The sequence below is a fragment of the Hylobates moloch genome, unplaced genomic scaffold (assembly GCF_009828535.3).
Source record: "Hylobates moloch isolate HMO894 unplaced genomic scaffold, HMol_V3 SCAFFOLD_1, whole genome shotgun sequence".
NCBI lineage: Eukaryota > Metazoa > Chordata > Mammalia > Primates > Hylobatidae > Hylobates > Hylobates moloch.
The window spans coordinates 181,244,039-181,269,943 of record NW_026652276.1 but is presented as its reverse complement, the minus strand read 5'-3'; the positions used below and the strand labels follow the sequence as shown (position 1 = coordinate 181,269,943).

Sequence of the window (25,905 nt, the reverse complement as noted above, 5' to 3'; positions counted from 1 at the left end):
ATGTTTTAAAACATCACTAATTGCTATGTGCTATCTCATAAGGGAAGAAAAGTATTTTTAAGAAGACCTATGAAAGGCATACTCCCAAAAGCATAAATTATGCTGTAGTGATAATATGCCTTGGAAACCTCTTCGTAAAAATATTAGTCATTCAGAGCAAATTGAGTTCAGTGTCAGTGATACATTTTTTTTTCAGATATTATGTGTCCTGTTTTCCTTTAGTTACTGAAAAGTACAGGGCCACTTTTAAAAGCAAAATCTCTCCTGACATCTTAGCACAACCAATAATGAAATGGAGCAGCTGAGAATTTAGCTGCTGGAACAGATGTTCAAGATCAGAATGGCGACTCCTTCGTGCACCAAGTCCTCATTTCGGCACGATGACGATAAGTACTAGGATCTTAACAATTCACAGAGCTCACTGGACTTACATTCAGACACCAAACTTCTGACAGGAGACGAAAGAAAACGTTTTCACTCTAAAACCACAATCATGAGTTCAGGGTCTTTTCACATTTTCAGAAGTCTGAGGCAGGTAAAGTAGAACTATAAAAGGAAAATCATTTGACATGATGTTAAGAAACAGTGCAGACTGTGGAGCCATGCTTGGTGGGTTTGAATCCTGCTTTCACCTCTTCTCATCTGTGTGACCTGGGGTAAACTGCTGACCAGCCACAGCCCTCAATTTTTGGTCTGTAAGAGTACCCACGTCAAAAGATAGTAGTGACGATTAACATTTAGACAGCTCCTGGACATAGGGTAAATGCCATAAACGTGTTTGATAGTATTCTTCTGAGGATTTGGTCACAGGTATGAATATGGGTAGCATATAAACTCTTCTCTTAGAAATATTTTCTCAAAGATGGTGTTTGTAAGAAATGCTTATAGACAGAGAAGATGAAGTGCCTCTGAGGCGAGATAGCGAGATTGCTCTGGACACACAGGTTCCACTCAGATGGCTATTCTTTCTCTTCTCTTTACCTGGTAAAGAGAAATCCTGACACATAAGAACAAGGTCTAACCTGTTTAGGAACACTAACAGTTATATGTATCACAAAATAAAATCATGACAGGATTATGGTTACATAATGATACAAAGCCAAACCACAACTGTCAGTTGCAGCTAAAGAGTTTTTTTCAGAAGCATCCTCATATGCTACCTAAAGCGATGTTATATGGGTAAGATCTCTCTTTTTCACACTCACACACACCTTTTTGTCATATAATAAACACAACACACTCTTGAGATGGAATGTGTAAAACACAGTCAAATGCAAAGAGAAAGAAATAATTTATAATGCAGAAAAATCTATTGTTAATATTTGGTATATTTTTTTCCAAGCATTTTCTTCTGTATGCTTAGCTTTAGAAAGTTGAAAAAAAGTTTTGGTTTTGGTATTTTTTAACTTGTATCAAATATTTACTTATATCTTTACCTTATAAATTATGATTTCAATAATTAAATGGTATGAAAATTTCAATATATACCATAACTTATTTAACTAGCCCTCCTATGAGATGTTTCAACTATATTTCAGTAGTCTGTTATTTAAACCAGTACTATCAAAAATATCAACTATCTTGCACATCTTTATTTCAATTTCTATAAATTGACCACAAGGAAATTTTGCCAACATGATGGGTAAGTTATAGCTTCTACATTATTAAAAATCAAATATATGCAAATTAAAACAATAAATTGAATAATGTTTTTCATAGGTTCATATAGTTTTAGTTTCCATGATTTAATTTCGCTAAATACCTATGTCATACTTATCTTTCCTGTAATATCAAGAATGTCCTCCTGTCCAAAGACCCATGGATGTCAGTGGCCCAACCTTAGTGCTATCAATGGTCAGAACCATCTTTGTCACCCTCTTCAGACTCGGACACAGAAAGAATACAAATGGGAAAATATTTATAACTAACAATTATGCGCTAAGATTAGGAAGACGGAAAGAAGAATTTTGGTGAAGTAAGCATAGGGATCAAAAGAAACATGCAATAAAATTGAAGACATATTATGTACATTAAAGTAAAATAACATCAAATGCAAATTCAGCTCCACAGAGACTGGAGTCATTTCTTTTTCTCTGTTGCATGCAAGTCCCTACTGCATAATAAGTGCTCAATAAATATGCATTGAAGGAATATTAAAATGTAATGCAAACAGAGAGCCTAGGCTGAGAGTGATCTTAGAATTGGTATTAATATTTAGCCAGAGTTAACATTTTTCTTTTTGATTAGAAATAGCTTAGTTTTCTTCTCTCTCTCTATTTTTCTTGTGCTTGAATCTTCCAAAACACTGCTTGGCATGTAATTTCTATGTAGTTATAATTATCTCTTTCTCTGTAAATGGAAAAGCAGAAGGTTAATTGATTGTATCACTGGTTCTCAAACCGATGATGGTTTAGCATCTTTAGCATCAAGTAGGAATTTTCAGAAATATAAATATGCGGGCCGTACTGCGTATCTACTGAATTAGAAACTCTAAGGGTGGTTACTGTAGCCTTGTAGTATAGTTTGAAGTCAGGTAGCGTGATGCCTCCAGCTTTGTTCTTTTGGCTTAGGATAGACTTGGCGATGCGGGCTCTTTTTTGGCTCCATATGAACTTTAAAGTAGTTTTTTCCAATTCTGTGAAGAAAGTCACTGGTAGCTTGATGGGGATGGCATTGAATCTATAAATTACCTTGGGCAGCATGGCCATTTGGTACCACAACAGAGACATAGATCAATGGAACAGGACAGAGCCCTCAGAAATAATGCCGCATATCTACAACTATCTGATCTTTGACAAACCTGACAAAAACAAGAAATGGGGAAAGGATTCCCTATTTAATAAATGGTGCTGGGAAAACTGGCTAGCCATATACAGAAAGCTGAAACTGGATCCCTTCCTTACACCTTATACAAAAATTAATTCAAGGTGGATTAAAGACTTATATGTTAGACCTAAAACCATAAAAATCCTACAAGAAAACCTAGGCAATACTATTCAGGACATAGGCGTGGGCAAGGACTTCATGTCTAAAACACCAAAAGTAATGGCAACAAAAGCCAAAATTGACAAATGGAATCTAATTAAACTAAAGAGCTTCTGCACAGCAAAAGAAACTACCATCAGAGTGAACAGGCAACCTACAGAATGGAAGAAAATTTTTGCAACCTACTCATCTGACAAAGGACTAACATCCAGAATCTACAATGAACTCAAACAAATTTACAAGAAAAAAACAAACAACCCCATCAAAAAGTGGGCAAAGGACATGAACAGACACTTCTCAAAAGAAGACATTTATGCAGCCAAAAAACACATGAAGAAATGCTCATCATCACTGGCCATCAGAGAAATGCAAATCAAAACCACAGTGAGATGCCATCTCACACCAGTTAGAATGGCCATAATTAAAAAAGCAGGAAACAACAGGTGCTGGAGAGGATGTGGAGAAATAGGAACACTTTTACACTGTGGGTGGGACTGTAAACTAGTTCAACCATTGTGGAAGTCAGTGTGGCGATTCCTCAGGGATCTAGAACTAGAAATACCATTTGACCCAGCCATCCTATTACTGGGTATCTACCCAAAGGACTATAAATCATGCTGCTATAAAGACACATGCACACATATGTTTATTGTGGCACTATTCACAATAGCAAAGAGTTGGAACCAACCCAAATGTCCAACAAGGATAGACTGGATTAAGAAAATGTGGCACATATACACCATGGAATACTATACAGCCATAAAATAGGATGAGTTCATGTCCTTTGTAGGGACATGGATGAAACTGGAAACCATCATTCTCAGTAAACTATCACAAGGACAAAAAACCAAACACCGCATGTTCTCACTCATAGGTGGGAATTGAACAATGAGAACTCATGGACACAGGAAGGGGAACATCACACTCCCGGGACTGTTGTGGGGTTGGGGGAGGGGGGAGGGACAGCATTAGGAGATATACCTAATGCTAAATGACGAGTTAATGGGTGCAGGAAATCAACATGGCACATGGATACATATGTAAGAAACCTGCACATTGTGCACATGTACCCTAAAACCTAAAATATAATAAAAAAATAAAAAAATTTAAAAAGTCAGGAAACAGGTGCTGGAGAGGATGTGGAGAAATAGGGACACTTTTACACTGTTGGTGGGACTGTAAACTAGTTCAACCATTGTGGAAGTCAGTGTGGCGATTCCTCAGGGATCTAGAACTAGAAATACCATTTGACCCAGCCATCCCATTACTGGGTATCTACCCAAAGGACTATAAATCATGCTGCTATAAAGACACATGCACACATATGTTTATTGTGGCACTATTCACAATAGCAAAGAGTTGGAACCAACCCAAATGTCCAACAAGGATAGACTGGATTAAGAAAATGTGGCACATATACACCATGGAATACTATACAGCCATAAAATAGGATGAGTTCATGTCCTTTGTAGGGACATGGATGAAACTGGAAACCATCATTCTCAGTAAACTATGGCAAGGACAAAAAACCAAACACCGCATGGTCTCACTCATAGGTGGGAATTGAACAATGAGAACTCATGGACACAGGAAGGGGAACATCACACTCCGGGGACTGTTGTGGGGTGGGGGGAGGGGGGAGGGACAGCATTAGGAGATATACCTAATGCTAAATGACGAGTTAATGGGTGCAGCACACCAACATGGCACATGGACACATATGTAACAAACCTGCACATTGTGCACATGTAGCCTAAAACCTGAAGTATAATAATAAAATAAAAAATAAAAAACAACAACAACAACAACAAAAAGAAACTCTTAAGGGTGAAACCCAGCAATCTGTATGTTTAAAATTCCTGAAGATGATTCTGGTGATAAGATTTCAGAACCAGTGATATAATCCAGGGCTATTCTCCTTCCAACATCCTACATAATCACACACACTGGTTTAGCCCATTATCTAGGACACAGAGGAAAAGTGGAGATGAGATAAGAAACTTATGGTTTGAGAATCGCCATTTCATCACTATACGGATCAATATTTTCCATCCAGAAAAGGCAACCATGCCTTAAAAACATCTCAATTCACAACACAGTAACATTATAGTGCCTGCTTTTTCACATTAAAAATGACTGTTTTTAAAGATAAACATTGTAACATGTAATAATTTGTTTTATTGCCTTAGAAAATATTTAGAATTATAATTTAGCACGACTTTTTACAATAGAGTTATTAAATAATGGAAAGTATATGTGTATAATATTTAAACATTGTCAAGGCAAAGTAAAATAATACAAAATAGTATGACTTCTTAGTATGGTTACTATTGATTATAAAGATGGCTGGAAGAAGCCATCCATATTACTTTGACTGCATAATGTTCACATTGGTAGCCACATATAGAATCAGTGTCAGTTTTAATACTGGCAATATAATTACAAGATTAGTTTTCTGTTCTCCCTGACAAAGCCATTTTTAGATCCCGTCAACCAAATCCTCTGGGTTCCATGGAGACATGTGCTACATAAATACAAAGCAGTATTTTTGCTCATATCACATTATTGTGGAGATTGGTAAATGGAGGAGCACTATATCAAATATGAACAGTTTTTAAGCTTCTGAAAGCTGTTTTACACCACAGTAAACAGCAATCTAGCAAATTGAAAACCAAGATAGAAGGTCATCTTTCACTTAATAGTTCTGAATTCCAACCCGGTTATTCTAGGAAAAGATGTTTCTCTTTATAAAAGACTAAACTTATGCAAAGACCTACAGCTGCTAAATTTAGGATTGATCTAAAAAAATATCCAAAGCTAATGAAGCACCACCCTAATAGATGGGCTTTAGCAGATGCTCCAAGTATAATTTTATATTAAAACCTAGACCATTATCCAAATAGGAAGAAAGGAAACAAACTAAATGTGCTATGAAGAATGATCAAATACCTCCTGCCTCACTATAGCATATCAGTAACAAATAACCTGCATCTTTTTTTTTTTTTTTTTTTTTTTTAAAGGAGTCTCGCTCTGCTCCCCAGGCTGGAGTGCAGTGGTGCGATCCCAGCTCACTGCAAGCTCCACCTTCCAGGTTCATGCCATTCTTCTGCCTCAGCCTCCCGAATAGCTGGGACTACAGGCACCCCGCAACGCCCCCGCTAATTTTTTTGTATTTTTAGTAGAGATGAGATTTCACCATGTTAGCCAGGATGGTCTCAATCTCCTGACCTCGTGATCCGCCTGCCTCGGCCTCCCAAAATGCTGGGATTACAGGCGTGAGCCACTGCGCCAGCCCAAATAATCTGCATCTTATTCCTCCTTTATACTGAGGATTGCTTTCTTAGTTGATGCTGATTTATTTAACTTTTTTGTAAATGGTGGTCAGTAGTAGTTACATGTATGGGTCTTGAGTCAAGGTTTTATATTACACTCTTTATTTAGCACTCATATTGTGAGTTACTGGTTGAAGCCTCAGTTTTCTCATACACTAGGTGGAAATTTTATGGCCAAAGATTGTTGTGAGGATTAAATTATACATAATATATAATAACATATTAAATATAAAACATAATAATTTTAGGAGTATCTGGCAGAGTATAAATGTGCAATACAAGTTGCTATTATTAAAACATAATCTGAATTTAAATGAATCACAATTTATATTTCAAATAAATTCCTTAAGCCTACTTCTACCCTATTTTATTTGATGTTGTTATTTAGATATTCCTTCATGCAATTTACTCTGAGGTGAATACAATTGGGACATTAATTCATTCTTTAATTATTTTTCAATTATTAGTACTACAGAGTATTTGTTTTGCTGTCTATTAAGAGCTGTCACTCACACAAACTGGGAATGGTTTGGCAGTAGGTCTAGAGGATGTGAGTGTGTACTTGAATTTCAAAATAAAAGATAATTCTATTTATTAGAAGTTCTTATCCTTTCCCATTTTCAGGCTTTTGCAGAGAAAATACAGAACTACTATATTTAAAGGCTTTGTGGTCCAGCTAAAGTCATTTATATGCCTCGATGTATTGTTAATGAGTCCATAATATGCAAAGTTTCACCAATTGTAAGAGTAATTATATATATTATGCACTTTTATGTATCCCATGTATTATTTCAGGAAAACTATCAACCTCAGATACTAGTAACATCTGGAAATTTGAATTGAAATGTCAATAAAAGCATTTGTAAATATCACATTTAACTAAAATACCAATGTAGACATTTGGGAATATATAGTTACATGGGAACTATAGGTATTAACTTATTTTATATAGATTACTTCCCACACATTGACTATTACATATAGATTGCATATTAAGGGTCTATTTACAGACCAGAAAGACCAAAATGTTTGCCTCAAAGTAGTCATGACCATAATGCAAGTATACTTAAGAAAACTGTAGAAATGTAATGATTGGCCTCACAATGATTCATGGATCTTTTGATTTTGCCATTTGGAAGGCAATTTAGAGTTGTCTAGTTCCATTTCTATATAACAGAGGCACGTTTTCTTCAGTATTCTCCTTGGAAATTGGTCATGTAGTAATATAAAATGTCAACTAGTAATTTTTTTAAAAAGTATCATTTTTCACCCAAAAAGGCAACTTAGAGTTGTCTAGTTCCACTTCTTTATGATAAAAGCTCCTTTTCTCTTTGGAAATTGGTCATCCAGTAATAAAAAAAGGTAGCATTTTTGAGCACTTTATATGTGACAGGGGCTGCATTAAACCTTTAACACATAGTATCTTCTTTAATCTTAATATTCACTTCATGAGGTAGGTACTACTACCATTCCCACTGAATTTCTCAGAAATGTTCACTTGAGTGATCAGATCCACAAGGGATGATTAGTGCAAAAGCAGGTTCTCATACAAGACAGTTCAGGGGATGAAAAGCTTGTCGCTTAAGAAAGTAAAGATTCAATTCCTGTTAATGTGGTCTTCCTGAAATTCAGATGCAATTGATCACTCTACCACTTTCCCTCCTTAGTGTTTTGAATTATTAAATTGTGTAGGCAATTGCAATACTCCAAACTATTTCCTTTATCCCTGATATCTCTTTAGAACTTAGTAGGCAGATACTGTGTTCTGCTTTCTTCTTCAAACTACTCCCTCATTCTTCAATAGTTTGGTGGCACTTGATTTCCAGACCATTTACCATCCTTATTGCCCTTTTCTGAATAGACTCCAGATTTCTCCTGATCCTATTAATTGTAAAGTCAAGAACAATTACGAGATCCTGGGTGGGATTTAATAGGTAGGGAGTACATAGGAAATATTAGTTCCTTTCTTTCAAACAAGTCATATTGCGTAGAGCAGTAAATCACTATGCAGGTACATAAGTCCCAATACTAATTTGTACTGTGCTTGCAATAAACTATAATTCTAAGCATTTTATTTATACATACACTCTTGATAATTCCTATATCCCTTCTCTTATATTTAATCAGTTATCTTTGTGAACCTAAGTTCGAATTTTACATTCATCATTCCCAATCTATTATTTTTGGTTAAACTCATTCATCGTCCCTTCAGAGTTCTAACTGTAGGAAGTAAACATAGGGATTAACTGTCTTTCCCAGTGTTTGATGTGCACAAATATGAAAACCTTGTTGATTATATCCTCATCCAAATATTTTATTTGAAAAAAATAACAATGTAGACTTGGGCAGGCTGATGAACAGATATGTGATTTGTCAGTATAGCTCTCATCCAGTCCCACTACTGCCGACTTCCTCTCACCTTGTACCAATCTATTAATAAATTTACTTTAAATACAGTGGTTTCATCAGATCTGTTTTCAGTACTCATTTTTTCTTTTTTCTTTTTCTGTAGCCCAGACTGGAATGCAATGGCACAATCTTGGCTCACTGCAACCTCCCCCTCCCGGGTCCCGGTTCAAGCAATTCTCCTCCCTCAGCCTCATGAGTAGCTGGGATTACAGGCATGTGCCACCATGCCCAGCTAATTTTTGTATTTTTAGTAGAGATGGGGTTTCACCATGTTGGCCAGGCTGGTCTTGAACTCCTAACCTCTTGATCTGCCCGCCTCAGCCTCCCAAAGTGCTGGGATTACAGGTGTGAGCCACTGCACCTGGCCTCATTTTTTCAATAATGACATCAAATGACCTTCAGTTCATAAACAGCATATCTATAGAATTCCTCTTATCTACAAGCCTACCAATCCATTTTACAGTATTTGGATTTATTCTTGATTATTTTACAATTTCTTATTAAGCAATTGCTAAATAAGGGTTTAGAATTTTGTTGGGTATTCAATTCAAGCTCTGAAACCTACTACCTTTTCTTTATAAAAAAACTTTCTAAACATGATTTATTTAAATTACTGATGTAGGCCTAAAGGTGATTTTATTGAATGTTTAATTAATTTGTTAACCAGAGTAATTTTCAAAACATTTTCACTTGATACAAAAATAAAAAAGACAATGGACTTAAAATACATAAATATAAATTAATTTAAAATAATAGCACAAACAACTCAAGTGGAAGAAAAGTATTTTTTAATAGTAGCAGGTCACTGTATTCTTCTAGGAATTTTATAAGTAATCAGCTTTTAAAAAATACTGTTCTAATATCCTCTGGAAACTTTCCCTTGATGAAAGAACATTTTTCTTTCCAAAAACATTTAGTATTTTAGAGTTAAGGATGATAATACACTGTGAAAGAACAATGAAATAGGTTTGCTATCTAATTACTCACCCAGCAACCCATCCATGTCATCTCTACACATCTAGTAAACACCTTTGAGAGGCAGCTGTGACATTGGACTGAGGAAAAGACTTGAAGTTAGGAGACTAGATTCACATTCTATTTCTGCCAGTTCTTATGTAACGTTAGTGTTCCATTTCCTTATCCATAATTCAGAATTAATACTACCAGCCTCACAGGAGTGTGAATATTACATAACATAATGGATTTCCAAGTGTCTGGTATAATATTTACATATTGATGATGTCAGTAAGCATGGTTAAGAATGTAATAAAAAATGGTTATTTTAGTTCTCAGGTTGAGAAATATCATTTTGAATTTTAATTGTATTTAATTTAGGACTTTTTCATAATCTTCTCTTTTTTATAAGTCTTTTATAATTTCATTAAAAGCCCCTGCCTTTGATCTCTGCATAATCCAGTTACAACAAAGCAATATCTGGTACCACTGGAGGCCTTGGCTGTTAAACAATTTGAATATTGCCCTGAGTCAGACTATCAGGTGATCCTCTACTTAAACCATATCTATGTATGCCCAGGGAGTACAGTCCCTATTTTAAAGAATTATGGTATGCTTTTAGAAAGAGTAATGTTGTATTACCACCTTTACCTCTAGCCATATTGCTCTTGCAATTTTGGAGAGCTTAGATGAGAATTTAAATACAGGAAATATAAAAATGAAAACTATGTGATGCTTCTATCAAAGATCTGTAATTGATAAAGTGTAATGGTGACATAGTCTGTCCTCAAGACTGATTAAATTCTAGTACTCTATCCATCTTCATCAGATTATTCTTGAAAGCATAATTCAATTATATACGTATGACATGTATAATTATAAACATTTTTCATGGCCTACTTGAAGAATATTCAAATGTGGTCTAAAGGAGTGGTTTTTAAATATTAAGAAAAAGTCTCTATGGTAACACGCATGTTGAAATTTCTCAAGCATAAGTGCTTTGGTTCTTGGTTTACATGGCTGAGCTATGACTTGGTGAATCATCTTTGTAAAAGAACAACACAAATATAAATGTAATTGTAAGAGTCACTTTTACAGTGGGGGGAGATCCCCCTCCAAAGCATGAAGATATTCTGAAGATTTTACAAAATTGACAACATAAATCACCTTTTCTTAACAAAAATAAAAAGGTCTATAATGACTTTAACATAGTTTATTTTTAGCAGAGCAGAGTGTTTAGGTTGTGTCTTCAAGCTGCATTTTACTTCTTTGCACAGCGCTTGAGTGAACATCAGTGACCATGGTTTATGTATAGAAAAGGGAAAAAATGCCTGCTGTGATATGAGTGGCATTTTTAGATACAGCGAGAGAACTCTCAAGGTCAAGAATAGAAAGATCCTTGGAAAATGTACAGTATAAATATTGGATCAATGGAAGAAATTATAAAGGAAAGGCAAGATATATGTAGTAATGTAAAACTGCAAAACTTCAGTACAATAACCACAACACTTAATATCAGAAAAATGGTAAATACATAGGAAAATGTATAGAAAAATGGTAAATATATAGGAAATAAAGGAGAATCCATAATATGTAGTAAGATAATTTTATTTTCTGAAGTACACGGCAACATCCTTAGTGGACAAAAGGTGGGTAAATCTTTTTGACAAAATTATTTTGCAGATATTAAGGTAGAAATGAAAAAATTTGAGCTAAAAGCTATTGAGAATTTCGGTAAGTAGTGCATTACTCTCACATATTATTTTAAATGTTCAATAGTTTGGAAGTTAATTAGGCAATATATATCTTCTTAGTCTATATTTTTTAACACTTTTACTTTCTCTTCTGCAACACTATATTTAAATATAATGACTTGTAATGTCTATATTCTCTTCCAAACTGCAAACACCTCTTATTTGGGGGCCTCACCTGACTGTTCACCACTTTCTTTCAGCACCTAACATAGAGTAGACATTCAATTATATTATGACTAAATTAATGAGTCTCCAAATCATTTAACCAATATTCTCATTCTTGGGAAATCAACTCAAATTGATAATTCAGAAGGACAATATAACAATAGCTAATAACTATTGAGGATTTACAATATATTGGCTTGCATAGGTTATCTTATTTAATTCTCAGGATAGATTTATCAGGAAGCTACCATTCTGTATCCATTTAGGACACATATGAACTGAGGTTCAGAGAGGTTAAATAGCATGTCTAAAGTCACACTACTATTAAGAAGCTCTGACAGGATTTGAGGCTTATTCTGCCCAACTTCAAAGCCCAAGCTCTTAAACATCAGTACGTTGTATAGTACTATAAACTGTTTATGGTAGAGTTACTTATAAAAATAAAAACTAGGATGATCTATCTAACAATATGGAATTAAATATTCTTATAATTTATACAGTTTAAATAATGACCAATATGAAAATCAAAACAAATTATGTATAAGAAAAAAGAAGGAGCTTACATAGTACAGTATTTCATTTATAATGTCTGTATTGATAAAATCAGGATAGAGGAAATTCAAATAATGTGTGTGAAGATGACTGAGTTAATGATATATTTGGATTTGAATGCTAACAGTGGCTTTTAATAATAAAATATGAATATTTGACTTTTTTTAAGCTTCCACCTACAAGTGAGATTATATACTATTTTTCTTTCCATGTCTGGCTCATTTTACTTAGTATGACGTCCTCCAGGTCCGTCCATGTTTTGGCAAATGGCAGGATCTCCCTTTTAAAGGCTCAATAAAAATACAGAGATCGAGAATAACAGTTGTTAGGGGGATAAGGAGAAGACAAAAGATGTAAGTCAAATGATACAAAGTAGCAGATATGTAGAATGAACAAATCTAGAGATCTAACACACAACATGAGGACTAGAGTTAATAAAATTGTATTGTACCAGGGACTTCTGTTAATTAAGTATATTTTAGCTGCTTCTGTCACAGAAAAAAAAACTAACTCTGTGAGATGATAGATATATTAATTTGCTCGACTGCAGTAATCATATTACTATCTATATGGATCCCATAACATCATGTTATAACCTGAGATATACATAATAACATTTATTTTAAAATGGTGACATCTGAAATTGAAAACAGAAGAAACGTCTATTTTCCTCAGTATTTAAGACCCTTAGTAGAGAAACACCAAAAAGTCTATCTAGTTCACTTTATTTGAATTTACAAAGTTTCCAAGCGATCTTTTTACTTTAAAAGGTGTGTGAAATCGAGAACATTTTATATTGTACATTCCACTGTGCAATTCATTGTGAATTCTATAGAAGTGCAATAACAAATTGGAGCATGTGAGACTCTGCTGCATTGACCCTGCCAGGCACAGACTACCAAATTAAATATTGTGTGCACATTCCTATATATGTCCAGAGTTTCACTTTATATGAAGATAAAGAAAATTGCAAAGAGGAAGATCTACAGCATAAGTCAGCAGTGCAGAAAGAGATGTACTCAGATTTGAGTGAAGTAATCTGAGCAGTTGGTTCAAGTTTGCGATCAAAATTCCATCAGTCTTTTTTGGTACAATGAAAAGTGAGGATTTTGATCCATAAATCCTGACATTCCTTTATCTTGGGTATCTATTTGATCACCTCTTAAAAAATACAATAGTGAAAATCTGCTAGAAAAAAAAGTGCTTTGTGTTTTCCAAATTGAATTACAATGCCCATAGAGATAACTGTGTAGGGCAATGCTCATTCTTAAGACATGTTCTAATCTCTGACTAAAAGACAGAACACAGGGCTCCATCCTGCCTAGCTGCCACATGGGTAATTGAACCCTTAATTGTGATGTGTGTGTGCCTACTAGTCAGACATCCATGTATGCTTGCTTCAGCATTGCCACCACGCTGAGCTGCATGCAAATGAGTAAAGCTAGTGACCCGGGAATATCTTCCTATTTTTAGGACAAGTGATGATTGAGCAGCAATGAACATAAAACATCCTTTGTGACAGTGTCTACCTGCAGGTTTGGCACGTGGTAAATGCTCTCAAAATGTTAGTCGCTTTAAAATAGAAAACAAAATAAAACACAACAAAAATACTTTTGCACTTTTGGATTTATAATGATTAATTATTCCCCTTGGCAACCTATTGCAGCAGCTCTGGAATGTTTCATTTTAGAAGGCAGTGAGACTAAGGGTGGGGTTGTTTATTTGTTGCTGTTCTACATAGAGTTTGGAGAAGCAGGGGAAGCTTTGCTGTTGCAGATGCATCTGCCTTTTCTAGATTAGTGTGTGGTTTAGAAACAAACAAATCCACCTCCATTTTTAACAGGAATCCAGGTATTTCTAAGTCAGGTGGTCTGGCGATCAGACTTTGAGGACTGTCACTCATACCAGAATAAATAAGAAAGACACCATAGGTGGATTAGGAATGTTATTTTAGCAGCCTTCCTTCCATAAGAGCATGCAGTAACACCTATATTTCCGACCAGCAAGCTCAACACTGAAAATTCTGACCAAAGTCCAAAGAACTTTTAAAACCAGGGTCTTTAACCTGAAGTCCGTACATTTTGAGAGTCTCTTTGGATGAGCTTCTGGGGGTTCTGTGAGTCCCATAGGATTATAGGCAATATGTGACATGTACATTTTTTTCTGGAGAAAGATCCTACTGCTTTCGTCAGATTCTCAAAGGTGTCTAGGACCCCCAAATATGTTGTATCCCATGTTAAATGTTGTAACATATTTTTGCTCCCTTGAGATGAAAGAGCCAGAAGTTCCCCTAAATACGAATGTCAGTGATGGGAGAGCCTCACAGCCACACCTTGAGAGAGAAGACTTCCCTGTCAACCTACGGGAGGTACTTCCACTTCCTGCTAAGGGACAATGCTTCCTTGATTCTTGATCCAGCATTCAGAGCCAAGGAAAAGAAACTGATTCGACAGCCACTCAAGTAATATTATCTACCAAAAGTCAGTAGATATTATTGTACCATTATTTTCTTTAGGCTTATAATTTTCAACTTGGCCATACTTTCATTCGACATAATAAATTTTCTAGAAAATAAGTACAAGGAGGAGCATGATATTTATTTTATGGCTATGTTTTGCCATAAGTTATTTTAAGAGTATCTTCTTGGGAGAAAAATATATATTCACCTCATTATCCTATTTAAAGGGCTATGCAAGTTTTAGATGTACAATTTTAAAATTCAGTGTTGCCATGCCAAATTGTCAAACATTGCTATTTTTAGCTACTTAGTAATTGTGTATGATTTTTAAAAATAATGTTTATTTACTGTTTTGTACTGTTAAGTGATACAACCATACTATGTTATAATTCTATTACTTAATTTATCTGTTTTAGGTAATATACTTTGACTCCACACTGTTACAGATGATGCAGTCAATATTGTACCTACAGGTTTCTACATATGGTAGTTACATGTTTGTTTGCTTTTTTTTGAGAAATCACTAAAATTCTTCCTGCATTACTCTCCCAATTTTTTGTTATTTGTATATTTTTAATTATCAGGGCATATACAATTTATTTTGGACTTTTTCATCTAATCCACACATTTCCTTTAGCCTTAGTTCTACTAAGTATATTAAGTGCTTATCACCAGCCATTTGCTAAAGTTTTCCCTGTCATCCTTGATTGGCTGAAGTTCAGTCTCTGCTACGTGAGCAGTATTTCTTGAGTTGTGGCACATTCTATATTGTTTGTGGCTTTATACTTAACAAATATCTTGGCTGGACATGAAATCCCCGGCTTAAACTTTGTTTCCTTGAGTATTTCAGAGGCGTTGTTCCACTAACATCTAGTGCTGAATACAAACAAGGAGAAATCAAAGGCCAGTCTGAGTTTTTTTCCTCGTGTAAATAATACGATCTTTTTGGTTGGCCATTTAAAAGATGTGTTTCGTATCAATTTACTAGAATATGTCTTAAGAACATATATCCTGAGTACGTAGCAGAAAGATATGTCTCAGCATTGACTGAGTTTTTACTGCTACATAATATATGCTTTCAATAGATATGGTTATTCTTTTCTGTTTTTAACATTCTTTCCCCTCAAATTATATTTTCAAATATTTGTTCTGTTCTATTAGTTTTGGTTTTGTTTTTCATGGACTCTAATTATGAATATATAGCTTCTGCCTTGTCTGGTTTATGTACCTATCATTCTTTCCTAATTCTATATATAATCCATTTTAATTTTGATTTCTTGTCTTACCTCATTTATATCTTCTATCTCTTTGCTGTGTTTTCTTCAGTGTCTATTCTCATGAGTCTCCTCTGTGTAATTCTTTTATATTTCTGTGATTTTAGTTTGTTTTGTTTGTGGTTTTAGTTTGTTTCTTCCACTTCACTGAATTCTGCCAATTGAAATTCTATTTCCTCCCACTGTCTTGAGTTCTTGCACTTATGATTCATGGTCTTCCTTCATAGTAGTAAAAGCTTTATTACAATTTTCAATGCATAGTAAAACTTTAGGTGACAGCTTTCATATCTGGACTGTAGCAACGTTTTTCTTATAAATGCTCATCTATTGACAAATTTGTTGCTTTCTTTCACATTTTTTTCAAATAGGATTTTGGTATTAATTGTCTGCCAGTTTTTAAAAATTGTTTGTCTATGAAAGAGTTGTTTTTTCCTAGACAAGCTTTTGTGCACAAATTTCCTAGGTAAGTATGCATATGGCTGGGGAAGGCAGAATTGTGTGTGTATGTGTGAACGTGTGTATATGAATGTCCAGAAGTGACTTTGGGCTTCATAACTCAATAAATCTAGTCTTTTATCTTAAACTCTGATACAAACTTGCATCCCTAGGATGGCCATTTACCTGAGGTTTCAGGAAAGGAACCAGCACCAGTCCTGGATCCTGGAAAAGCTCTTAGCCATTTTGTTGAATATGGGAACTCTGGCACAGGGTCATCCTTGGAAGTTAGAACCTACTGTATGAAGCAAACACCTACTATAAAAATTATATAATTTTTATATAAACTATAGCCAGTGAACTTGACCATTTGTCTGCATCTGAATACACAGGACTCTATTGGAAAGATCCTTAAGTCTGGAGTTACATAGAAGGTAAATTTGAGCACATAGCACTTATGTTGTAAGTATTGGGTCAAGAAATGCCTGAAATACATATAGGGTCAGAGAAAATTACTTTAATTTTTGTATCGGGCAGTAATACTCAGTGGAAATAAATGTTTTGGCATTAAATGGACCTGGATTTGATTCAAGTTCTAAGCATAAGATCATGAACAAATTAGTAAAATTACTGGTTGGCAGCATATCTGATTCATAAGTGCAGTTTAATAAATGTCGGTTTCCTTCATTCTCCACATTGACATTTGTAGAAATAATGAGTTGTGTTTATTTTAAAAAAAAAAAAAAACAGCTCCCTTAAGCAAGAGGTGATAGTTCTTGGACTGAGTATCTGTTGGACAAGATGAGAGAAGAATACACGTGAAGAACAATTAGGTTAATCTCTGCACTCAGAATCTGGTGCAAAGAGGGCTTTACCAACAAAAATAAAAAGAGGTCATATTTTCCTGTCATTTGAAATGCCTTTGCCTTAGAAAGGTGATAATCAACACTCCTGTTTAAGGAAGCAGTGTGCAGTTATCTGCAGTGGCCAATAGAGCCTAGTTCATGAAGACCAGGATGGGGATCCTATAACAAACTGTGATGAAACCTGGTCTTGGTCTTTCAACCACTTGAAAATCCCACAAGTTGAAGTTCTAACAGGTTGAAATCGTCAGTTGAATTTCCAACAGGTTGAACTGATGTGCACTTCCAATGTCTGTCTTAACTTCTTCCCCAGTATTTTGGTAAGCTGCTGGGTACCAATTTTGCTGCAGAAAGGAGAACTGGGTAACTTCTTATACCCACCTTCATGCTATCTTGGCCCTGGGACTAGAGTTCTGTTCCTCAGCTCCAGATCCACTTGTTTTCACTGTCTAGTTAGTGAACTAACTTTTCTTGAACTTGTCCATTACCTTTCTGGTTTACTTGTACTGTAACAGAGGCTGATTGTCAATGAGAACTCCACAAGAGGGCATACCTACCTACTAGGTTCCTCCCTCTCTTGGTCTCACATACTAAACTCACTTTAAAATGATACATTTAAGAGTGTTGTAAGGCAATTTGATGGAAACAGTAATGAGCCAGAAATTTCAGTTCTTCCCGTTAAACCTTGACAAAATTGGATCATCAGAAAGCGAAGGGCCTAGGCCTTGTTATTCGTTCTCTGCAAGAAGAAGTCAGTCCCCTGTGTTAAAATAGAGTATTATGCTCTCAGTATTGTTAGAGCCTCAGTAAAAGAAATGTCCATTGAACAAAGTGCATCTTTTCCAAAACTGTAGTTGAAGACATGGTCTGTTCTGTGTCCCAATATCCCTTACAGAAGAACTAACAAAGTGGGTTTTATCTTTAAGTCAATGTCAAGATAGTTTTTCTCTGTAAAATTATTTAGATGCTTTTTTACTATGCAATTAAAAGGATATAGCCAAGAAACTCTTCTTAATCTGATACTCCAGAAAATTTAGAATCACATACAGTGCTTATGTACTTGTAATTTAGTCAATTCAGATAGCAAGTACCACATATTATTTTGCTTCTCTTAGGTTACTTATTTATTTTACTTTTTCTTCATGTTCAAAACACTAGTCTCTTCACTAATTATCACGAGGAAGCACTTTATTTATTTATTTATTTATTTATTTATTTATTTATTTATTTATTTTTGAGACAGAGTTTCGCTTTTGTTGCCCAAGGTGGAGTGCAATGGCACAATCTCGGCTCACTACAACCTCTGCCTCCTGCGTTCAAGTGATTCTCCTGCCTCAGCCTCCCAAGTAGCTGGGATTACAGGCACGTGCCACCATGCCTGGCTATTTTTTTGTATTGTTTTTAGTAGAAAGGGGGTTTCACCATGTTAGCCAGGCTGGTCTCAAACTCCTGACCTCAGGTGATCCACCCGTCTCGGCCTCCCAAAGTGCTGGGATTACAGACCATCATGCCCGGCCCTAGGAAGGACATTTTTACATTTACAGCTTTACTGAGGCATAATTGAAATACAAAAAGTTGCATGTATTTATCGTTCACAATTTTATGAATTTGAATATATGCAAATACTCATAATAACATCACCACAGTCTAAGTAATAAACATATTCATCACCTCCAAATGTTTCCTTGTGTCACTTTGTAATTTGGGGGGGTAAAATATGGTAATACGGAATGCTTTACAAATTTGTGTTTCATCCTTTCACAAGGGCCATACTAATCTGGGTATTATTATAATTTTAGTGTATGTGCTACTGAAGTGAGCACCATGAGGAATCACTTTGCATATCCTAATATGAAAGGACATGAATAAAGCTATCTATGTATTTCACAGACACTTTTAGATTTGATACTTTGCATCTAAGACTCCATATGAAGGAGGAAGAAGATATTTATATTTATTTTTATTATTGATTTTCACCAGCCTGATGTATTTTCTTTAAAAAAAAAAAAAGGCATTGGCTCCAAATTGGCTAATTATTATTTTTTAATTTTGAAAGTACTACATATTCTGTTAAAAAATATTAAATTGAAAATTCCACTACCCCTAATTTCCCTGATTCTGCTCCCTGTAGCTAATCACTGCTAGGAGTAGTTTCTTACGTAACATTACAGGAATTGCCTTCAAATTACTTTTTAGTTTTCATTTTCAATAGACCACTTTAAAACTATTTACAGTGTAGTTAGAGTATGGATTATAAAACCAAACAAATAATTGAGGGTCACTAAACTGGCAGTCAGCACTAACAAAAAGGCAACAACACTTAATCAATTACAGCCATCCATGTATCTGTATACAAACTTGTCATGTCCGATTAACTTTACATAGAGATTGCATTTTAAAAAATATAATGTATAGACTTTTAAACTGTGGAATTTTAGATCTGAGAGTAACCTTAGAACTAAATTAGTGTTACTTCTTAATTTTACAGGTAAGGCAAGTAAGTGAGGACTGGATAAACTAGTTCAATGAGATGAATCCAAATCCCTTGACCCCCAACTACATATGAGATAATGTCAAACTCTGTGAACTAGAGATGTAACAACTAACTATGGATGCTCAACAATTTAAACGACATAAAAACACAGCTACAAAACACTTCACTGGTTTAAAAAAAAAGTACAATGAATCAATACTAATTACATCAATAACATCTGAGGACCAGTATTACACTATGAATAACAGAATTAGTTACTCCCAAGATGTTTACAGGCTAGCTAGGAAGGTAAAACATAAACATGTTTTAGAAATCTAGCAATGCAAAGAGAAATGAGTACAAAATAACTTATAAGATTGCTATAGAAATGGGCAATTGCTATAGGAATGAATGCTATAGGGATGAGAGGCAGGAATAACTTGTGAATAGTGATGGTGTCATGGAGGAGGTGGCATTTCAGTCAGGTTTATAGGCCACATAAAAGAAATAGGATTTCTTATGCCAATAAAAATAGATATAAACAAAGGTGCAAAAACAAGAAAGTTTCTGGTGTGTTCAGAAGACAGTGAGTACCTGAATTCAGATGGAACTTCGGATTTGTACATGCGACAGTTGACAGTATTAAGTGGCAGGGATGCTTTGGTGGATGGAAGACTAAATGGCATACTTAGGAACTTGCGTTTTACCTTGCAGGTAACAAGAAGCCACTGAAAGTTATTAGGGAATAGGGTAATATAAATGTGGCATTTACCTGGGTGACTCAGGTAAAGCATACATTAGGGAATTGGGGTTAGGGTAAGAGTTGATATTAGGGGAGTCAGTTAAGAGGTGATCCCCAATAGTAGTGCTTGGGTACTTGTGGAAAACAATCCCTCTTCTGATGAAGACTGCCCTGTCTTTAATTTCTCTGGCTAACTATGAGAGACAAATGATCTCAAATGAGTAGATGATCTGCAGGTTGACTCCAAGAATGTCCATATCCATCTATTTATACATACTGTTATGGGTTGAATTGTGTTCTCCTAAATGCATATGTTGAAGTCCCAACTCCTAGTACTTCAGAATGTCACCCTGTTGGGAAACAGGATCACTGCAGACGTAATTAGTTAAGATGAAATCATACTGAGTAGGGTATGCCCCAATCCAATATAACTCATCATGTCCTTATGAAAAGGAGACATGTGGGCACAGACACATACATCAGGAGAACACCATGTGAAGATGATGGAAGAGATCGAGTTGATGGTCCCATAAAACCAAGGAGCACCACAGATTGACAGCAAACCAGCAGAAGAGGCATGGCATAGATTCTTTCTCACAGGACTCAGAAGGAACCAACCCTGCTGACAGTTTGATCTTGAAATTCTGTTCTCTAGAACGGTGAGAAAATAAATTTCTGTTGTTTAAGCCACTCAATTGTGATACTTTGCTACAACAGTCCGAGCATACTAATGCATGCATGAACACTAGAATCTAAGAATCCAGGAAGACACCAAGTCTTAAGTTTGGATTTTGATGTTCTCTTGAGTGCAAAAAATGCTATTAACTAAATTTGCTAAGTTTCAGAATTGAGAAATTCTCATAATACTTGTTTCTTGGATGTGTTCTAAAAACATCTAAGAATTATGAAGAAGAAAAATTGGCAATTTAAAATAAACTTTGTTAAAAATAAACTTTGAGGCTAAATCACTTCTTGGTTCTGAGGATTCTGTGTGATAGTAACAGCTTTTTGAAATATGTAGTCATAACCAGCATCTTAAGTGTATGCCTGAGTTCAAGATTTTCATTCATTTTGCATTCCCTATTTCCTAGCCAAGAAAATCACCCCTTATCCATTATTTCCACTGTTGCACAGAAAACTGCCAAATGTGAAGAGGCGTATTAAATGTAAAAAGATTACCAAATGATCTGGCAATAACTTCCATTGTTAAGAATGCTCATAGGTAAACCATTTCTACATTTTTCTCTTCTTAAAATTACATTTTACTAGTCAGATTAAAGGAAGAATAGACCTTTAAGTTAGATGAGATGAACAAAAGAATCCATAATTTTTGAGGGAAAAGTAATACCCAACACTTAGGTTTTTTTGTAAGGTTGCCATTTTGGCCTAATTAGTAAAAAGAAACCATCATTATTGTTTTCATTTTCTTATGAGTCCTTCCTTCAGCTCACTTCCTACTTAACTAAGAAATCACTTATTAACACACGTAGTTTCATTTCTTCCCAACTATCCTTGCAAATACTCACATAATTTCCTATGAACATTTCACCACTCATAAAAATCAATCCAGTTTTGAGGTTTTGTTTTCAGGGTATAAAATTTATGATGAAAGTACTTTACCATGAGTTTTTCCCTTCTTGTTTTCAACATGTGGTGGGATAAATTTCCCTAAACAGCTTTTGATTCTGACTTATCTTGCTCATCAGACTGTTACTGCATCAATCCTTTTCTAGGCACTAAGGCTCTCTGCAATTGTACTGCCCTCTGTACTGAGTCTTTCTTCAGTTCTCTGATCCACCAATTCTCTCAACAAAGTCTGTGCTTCTGGTAGTATATTTATCTTACGGTTTGCTGAACCCTCTATACTCCTGAGTTATTGCTCTTCCTCCAGTTTATTACTGCTGGAATACTTTCCATTCCTATGGCCAGGATCCCATGTTCAACCTTTCCTCACACCTTATCTGGTTTTCTTAGGCAGAAATGATCTCTCCTTTTGCATTCTTAGAGCTGTTGTTCACACAATTACACAATGGTTTGTAGGGATGTGTCCTATACAATTGATTACTGCTCATTGAATTCACATCTGTGATAATAGCTCTAATACACTATTATAGTAGATCTTATGTGAGCATAGAGACTCCAGCTGTCTTGAACACCCTGAGTCACTGTTTTTCAGATTCCCTGGAAATGTTGTCATTTCTTTATGCGCGGCCATGATCCCATCAATTCTTGACTCCAACAATCCCCACCTTTTTTATGTTAATTCGGGAGTGTTCATCTTTACCTTTTTAATTTTGCCCTAACATGGCTTGAACAATGTTTTATTTTACAAGGAGCCTGTTCCATAAATATCTGTTGTTTGAAATAATGAATAATTGAATGTCTTTCTGTCATGTCAATGTCTTGTAGAAAAATAGCACGCTAAAATCATAACCAAAAAGATATGTCAAATCTATATTTAATTCTTTATAATTTTATTAAATTATGTGAATACATGATCAATACTAAATGACTTCATTTCCCCTCAATCCTGCCTTAATTACTCAAGCCTCTCTGTTCTTCCATAATCCCATGATTCTTTCTGCGTTATCTTTTCTTCTTTGCCTCTGCCACACTGTGGATCATCCCTATCTTAAGCAGTTTTTTTTTTGTCTGCACAGCTTTATTGACATTGAGTGATCAGTTTTGCTTAGATTTTTAACTAGGCCTATGTTACACACGAATTATCTCACAGAGCTCTGGTCTTCTTCTCTTGTCACTTTCATCTTATAGCTCTTCCTTGAGCTCCGTTCCTGCACTTCCAATGTACCAGACTTCCCATGTGGAAGAGCTGTTCTCCCCTTAATTTTGACATATATCATACTGAGAAGATTCCTTACAGATATACTCTGTCTCTTTGGTAGACTTCAGCTGAAAAGTCCAAGAAACATGAATAATAAAAGCATGGATAAAACTTAAGTACAGTTATTATTTGGAAATATTTCATGTATAGCTTTGTGTGTATGGCCATAAACCTTAAACTATCCCAGGATTATATCACAGAAAAATCTTCAGTAAAATTATTAGTGCTCTATTATTTACAGATTCAATACCAGTTAGCATCATGTATACATTATCTTCTGATGACAACAAATTACCCTTAGAAATTATCAGAGGAAACTTGCACCATAAAATCTGATTATAAAGCAAACTAGTTGGTAAATCCTTTACTCTAAAAATTTAAGTCAAGAATATTAAGATATTGCATTTGATAAAATAAATAAGCATATAAGATCCAATCTTATTATTGAAATAAATAAGCATTTTTACAATCTGTGAACAATGCCTACTTAAGAGATAATGAATTTTCCAGAAATGTTTTATTTGACCCAAAGCAAAATGCTGTCATTTAAGCAATCTTATTTCAGCTCTGTTTTAATGTGCTGCAGATCTTCTAGTTTAATTACACAAATAAAGAAAATTACAATGGTATTTTTGAGTGAAAATTAACCATACCTCTGATAGTATTTAATGTAATCAGAGTATGGTAGTAAGGGGAGACCATTTAATGTGTATATAAGCTCTGACATTGTCTTCATTCTATTTATTAAATTTTTTGATGCTAGTACATAATTATAGTTTGGATTCGTAAGTCAGCAACATGGTAGGACAAAAAATATAACTAGTCATTATAATGACCTTGATGGTCAGATCTGCCTTATCAATTTCAGTGTCCCCAGTAACTAGTTGCCTTGCATGTAAGTGCTCAGTAACTTGTGTGTTGAATATTAATTTGAAAGAAAGTCTAGAAACTATTTTTATCTAAGTTTCTACAAATCAAAAAGATGAGTTTTCTGCTTTTTTTTTTTTTCTGGCCATCAGAGAAAAACAACTTCTCAGGTAAAGTGAAGCATTCATCATTTACAGCCACTTTTGATTTTTCTATTTATGTAGTTCATCACCATTTTTCCAGAAGCAAAATATTTCTAATCTGTTGTGAAAATAGGGTTTTATCATTTTTGAAGCTTTAACAACATAAAATATATGTGCATTAATCACTGTGCTGTCTTCTCTTTTAGAAAAAAATATGCAATGCAGAGGAAGCCAACCCATTTAAGACAACAGGAGAGAACAGCAACTCCGCTCCACATCATTACTTTTGACAAATATTCAGGAAATCTTAAAGTATTTAGCTCAAAAAAGACATCTCTATTATGTAAGTAAAACTATTTGTACCATTATTTTTCATTCACTTTCTATGTAGTATACTATTTGTACATAAAAGAGGCTATCTTTAAGGTTTTATGGATTTATAAAATGTAACAGTGTGTTCATAATTTGTTGATTCATTCCTTTTATCAATATCCATAAAAATTTATAATTAGGTGATATTATTTCTCGGTAGGAATAGGCAGATTGTAGAAAAGGCTTAGGGATTTGTAAAATGATACAAATAAATTCTAAATACAGCATTAGCATTCATTATCTTGCAAGTGTTGTTTTTGCTTACAAGTATAACATTAGATTGGATATTAGGAAATCTGGTTGCTATTTCTATCTTGCTTTGTAACCCTGGACAAGTATTCTACTTCTTAGGATCTCAGCCTCTTACTTAGAAAAAGAAGGGATTAAATAAGATGACCTTCAAAGGTTCTTTTAGTTAATAATAATAATAATAATAGCTATCACTTACTATGTGCCAAGTTCTGATTATTTATTCCCTACAACACTCTTTGTGGTGCTCTTATTATTATTTTACCTAAAGGAAAATTGAGTCTAGAGAGGTTGAGTAATTTGGTCAAGGTCCCATGGCTTAAAAGTGGCAGTGCTAGAAGGCGAACCCAGAAGCATGGAATAATCTGCTTCCATGCTTATGATCTGTGCTCCTAACTGCCACATCCTACTGACCCTTTTCATGAAGAATATTACATGTTTCTGCTTATGGTATTAATAGGAAGTTTTATTTTTTCCCATTGGTGCTCAGGGAAATTTAGAATTAACTTTAGAGCCAATTATTTTGACTTTATAATCCTAATTCTATCACTTACCCTCTCTGTGACCTTGGGCTAGGTGTTTACATTAAGATTCTCTTTCCTCATCTATGAAATAAGAATACTCACCACCCTCACAGGGCTGTTATTTGAGTTAAAACTAAAGATGCTCTATTAAGTAAATGTTATTATAGAACAGTCCTACATACCTAAAGAGTATCTTCAGATTTGAAAATGAAACCGTTAGTTTGATTCTAAAACCAGGAAAAGTTGTATAAAGCAAAGAAATAATATACTTCAATTTTTTTTAAAGTAAACCGAACTGTTGGAATGTATGCTTAATGTTAAAGAATGATTTTACATTTTCATGGAATGTCTAGCAGGCATTCAGCCAATTTTGTTTTCTTTCCTAATGTTTAAGTACAGAGGCTGATGCTGAGGCCGGAACTTGAAATTAAGACCACATAGTAGGCATTTTTAGGATTCCCATTCCTAGTAACTCAGATGACACTTAAAATCAGACCACTGCTGAACTGTGA

The 25,905-nt window shown here is 34.7% G+C and overlaps 1 protein-coding gene and 1 non-coding gene across 7 annotated transcripts in view; both read right to left on the bottom strand.

Moving 5' to 3' along the window:
- The window catches only part of MAGI2 (membrane associated guanylate kinase, WW and PDZ domain containing 2), a 1,482,569-nt gene that overhangs the window by 1,363,344 nt on the left and 93,320 nt on the right, over positions 1-25,905 (bottom strand). The gene's annotated exons all lie outside the window — the stretch shown is intronic.
- On the bottom strand, positions 18,901-19,004 carry LOC116809854 (U6 spliceosomal RNA). Its single transcript, XR_004370026.1, has one exon. It is a non-coding gene; the product is annotated as a U6 spliceosomal RNA (small nuclear RNA).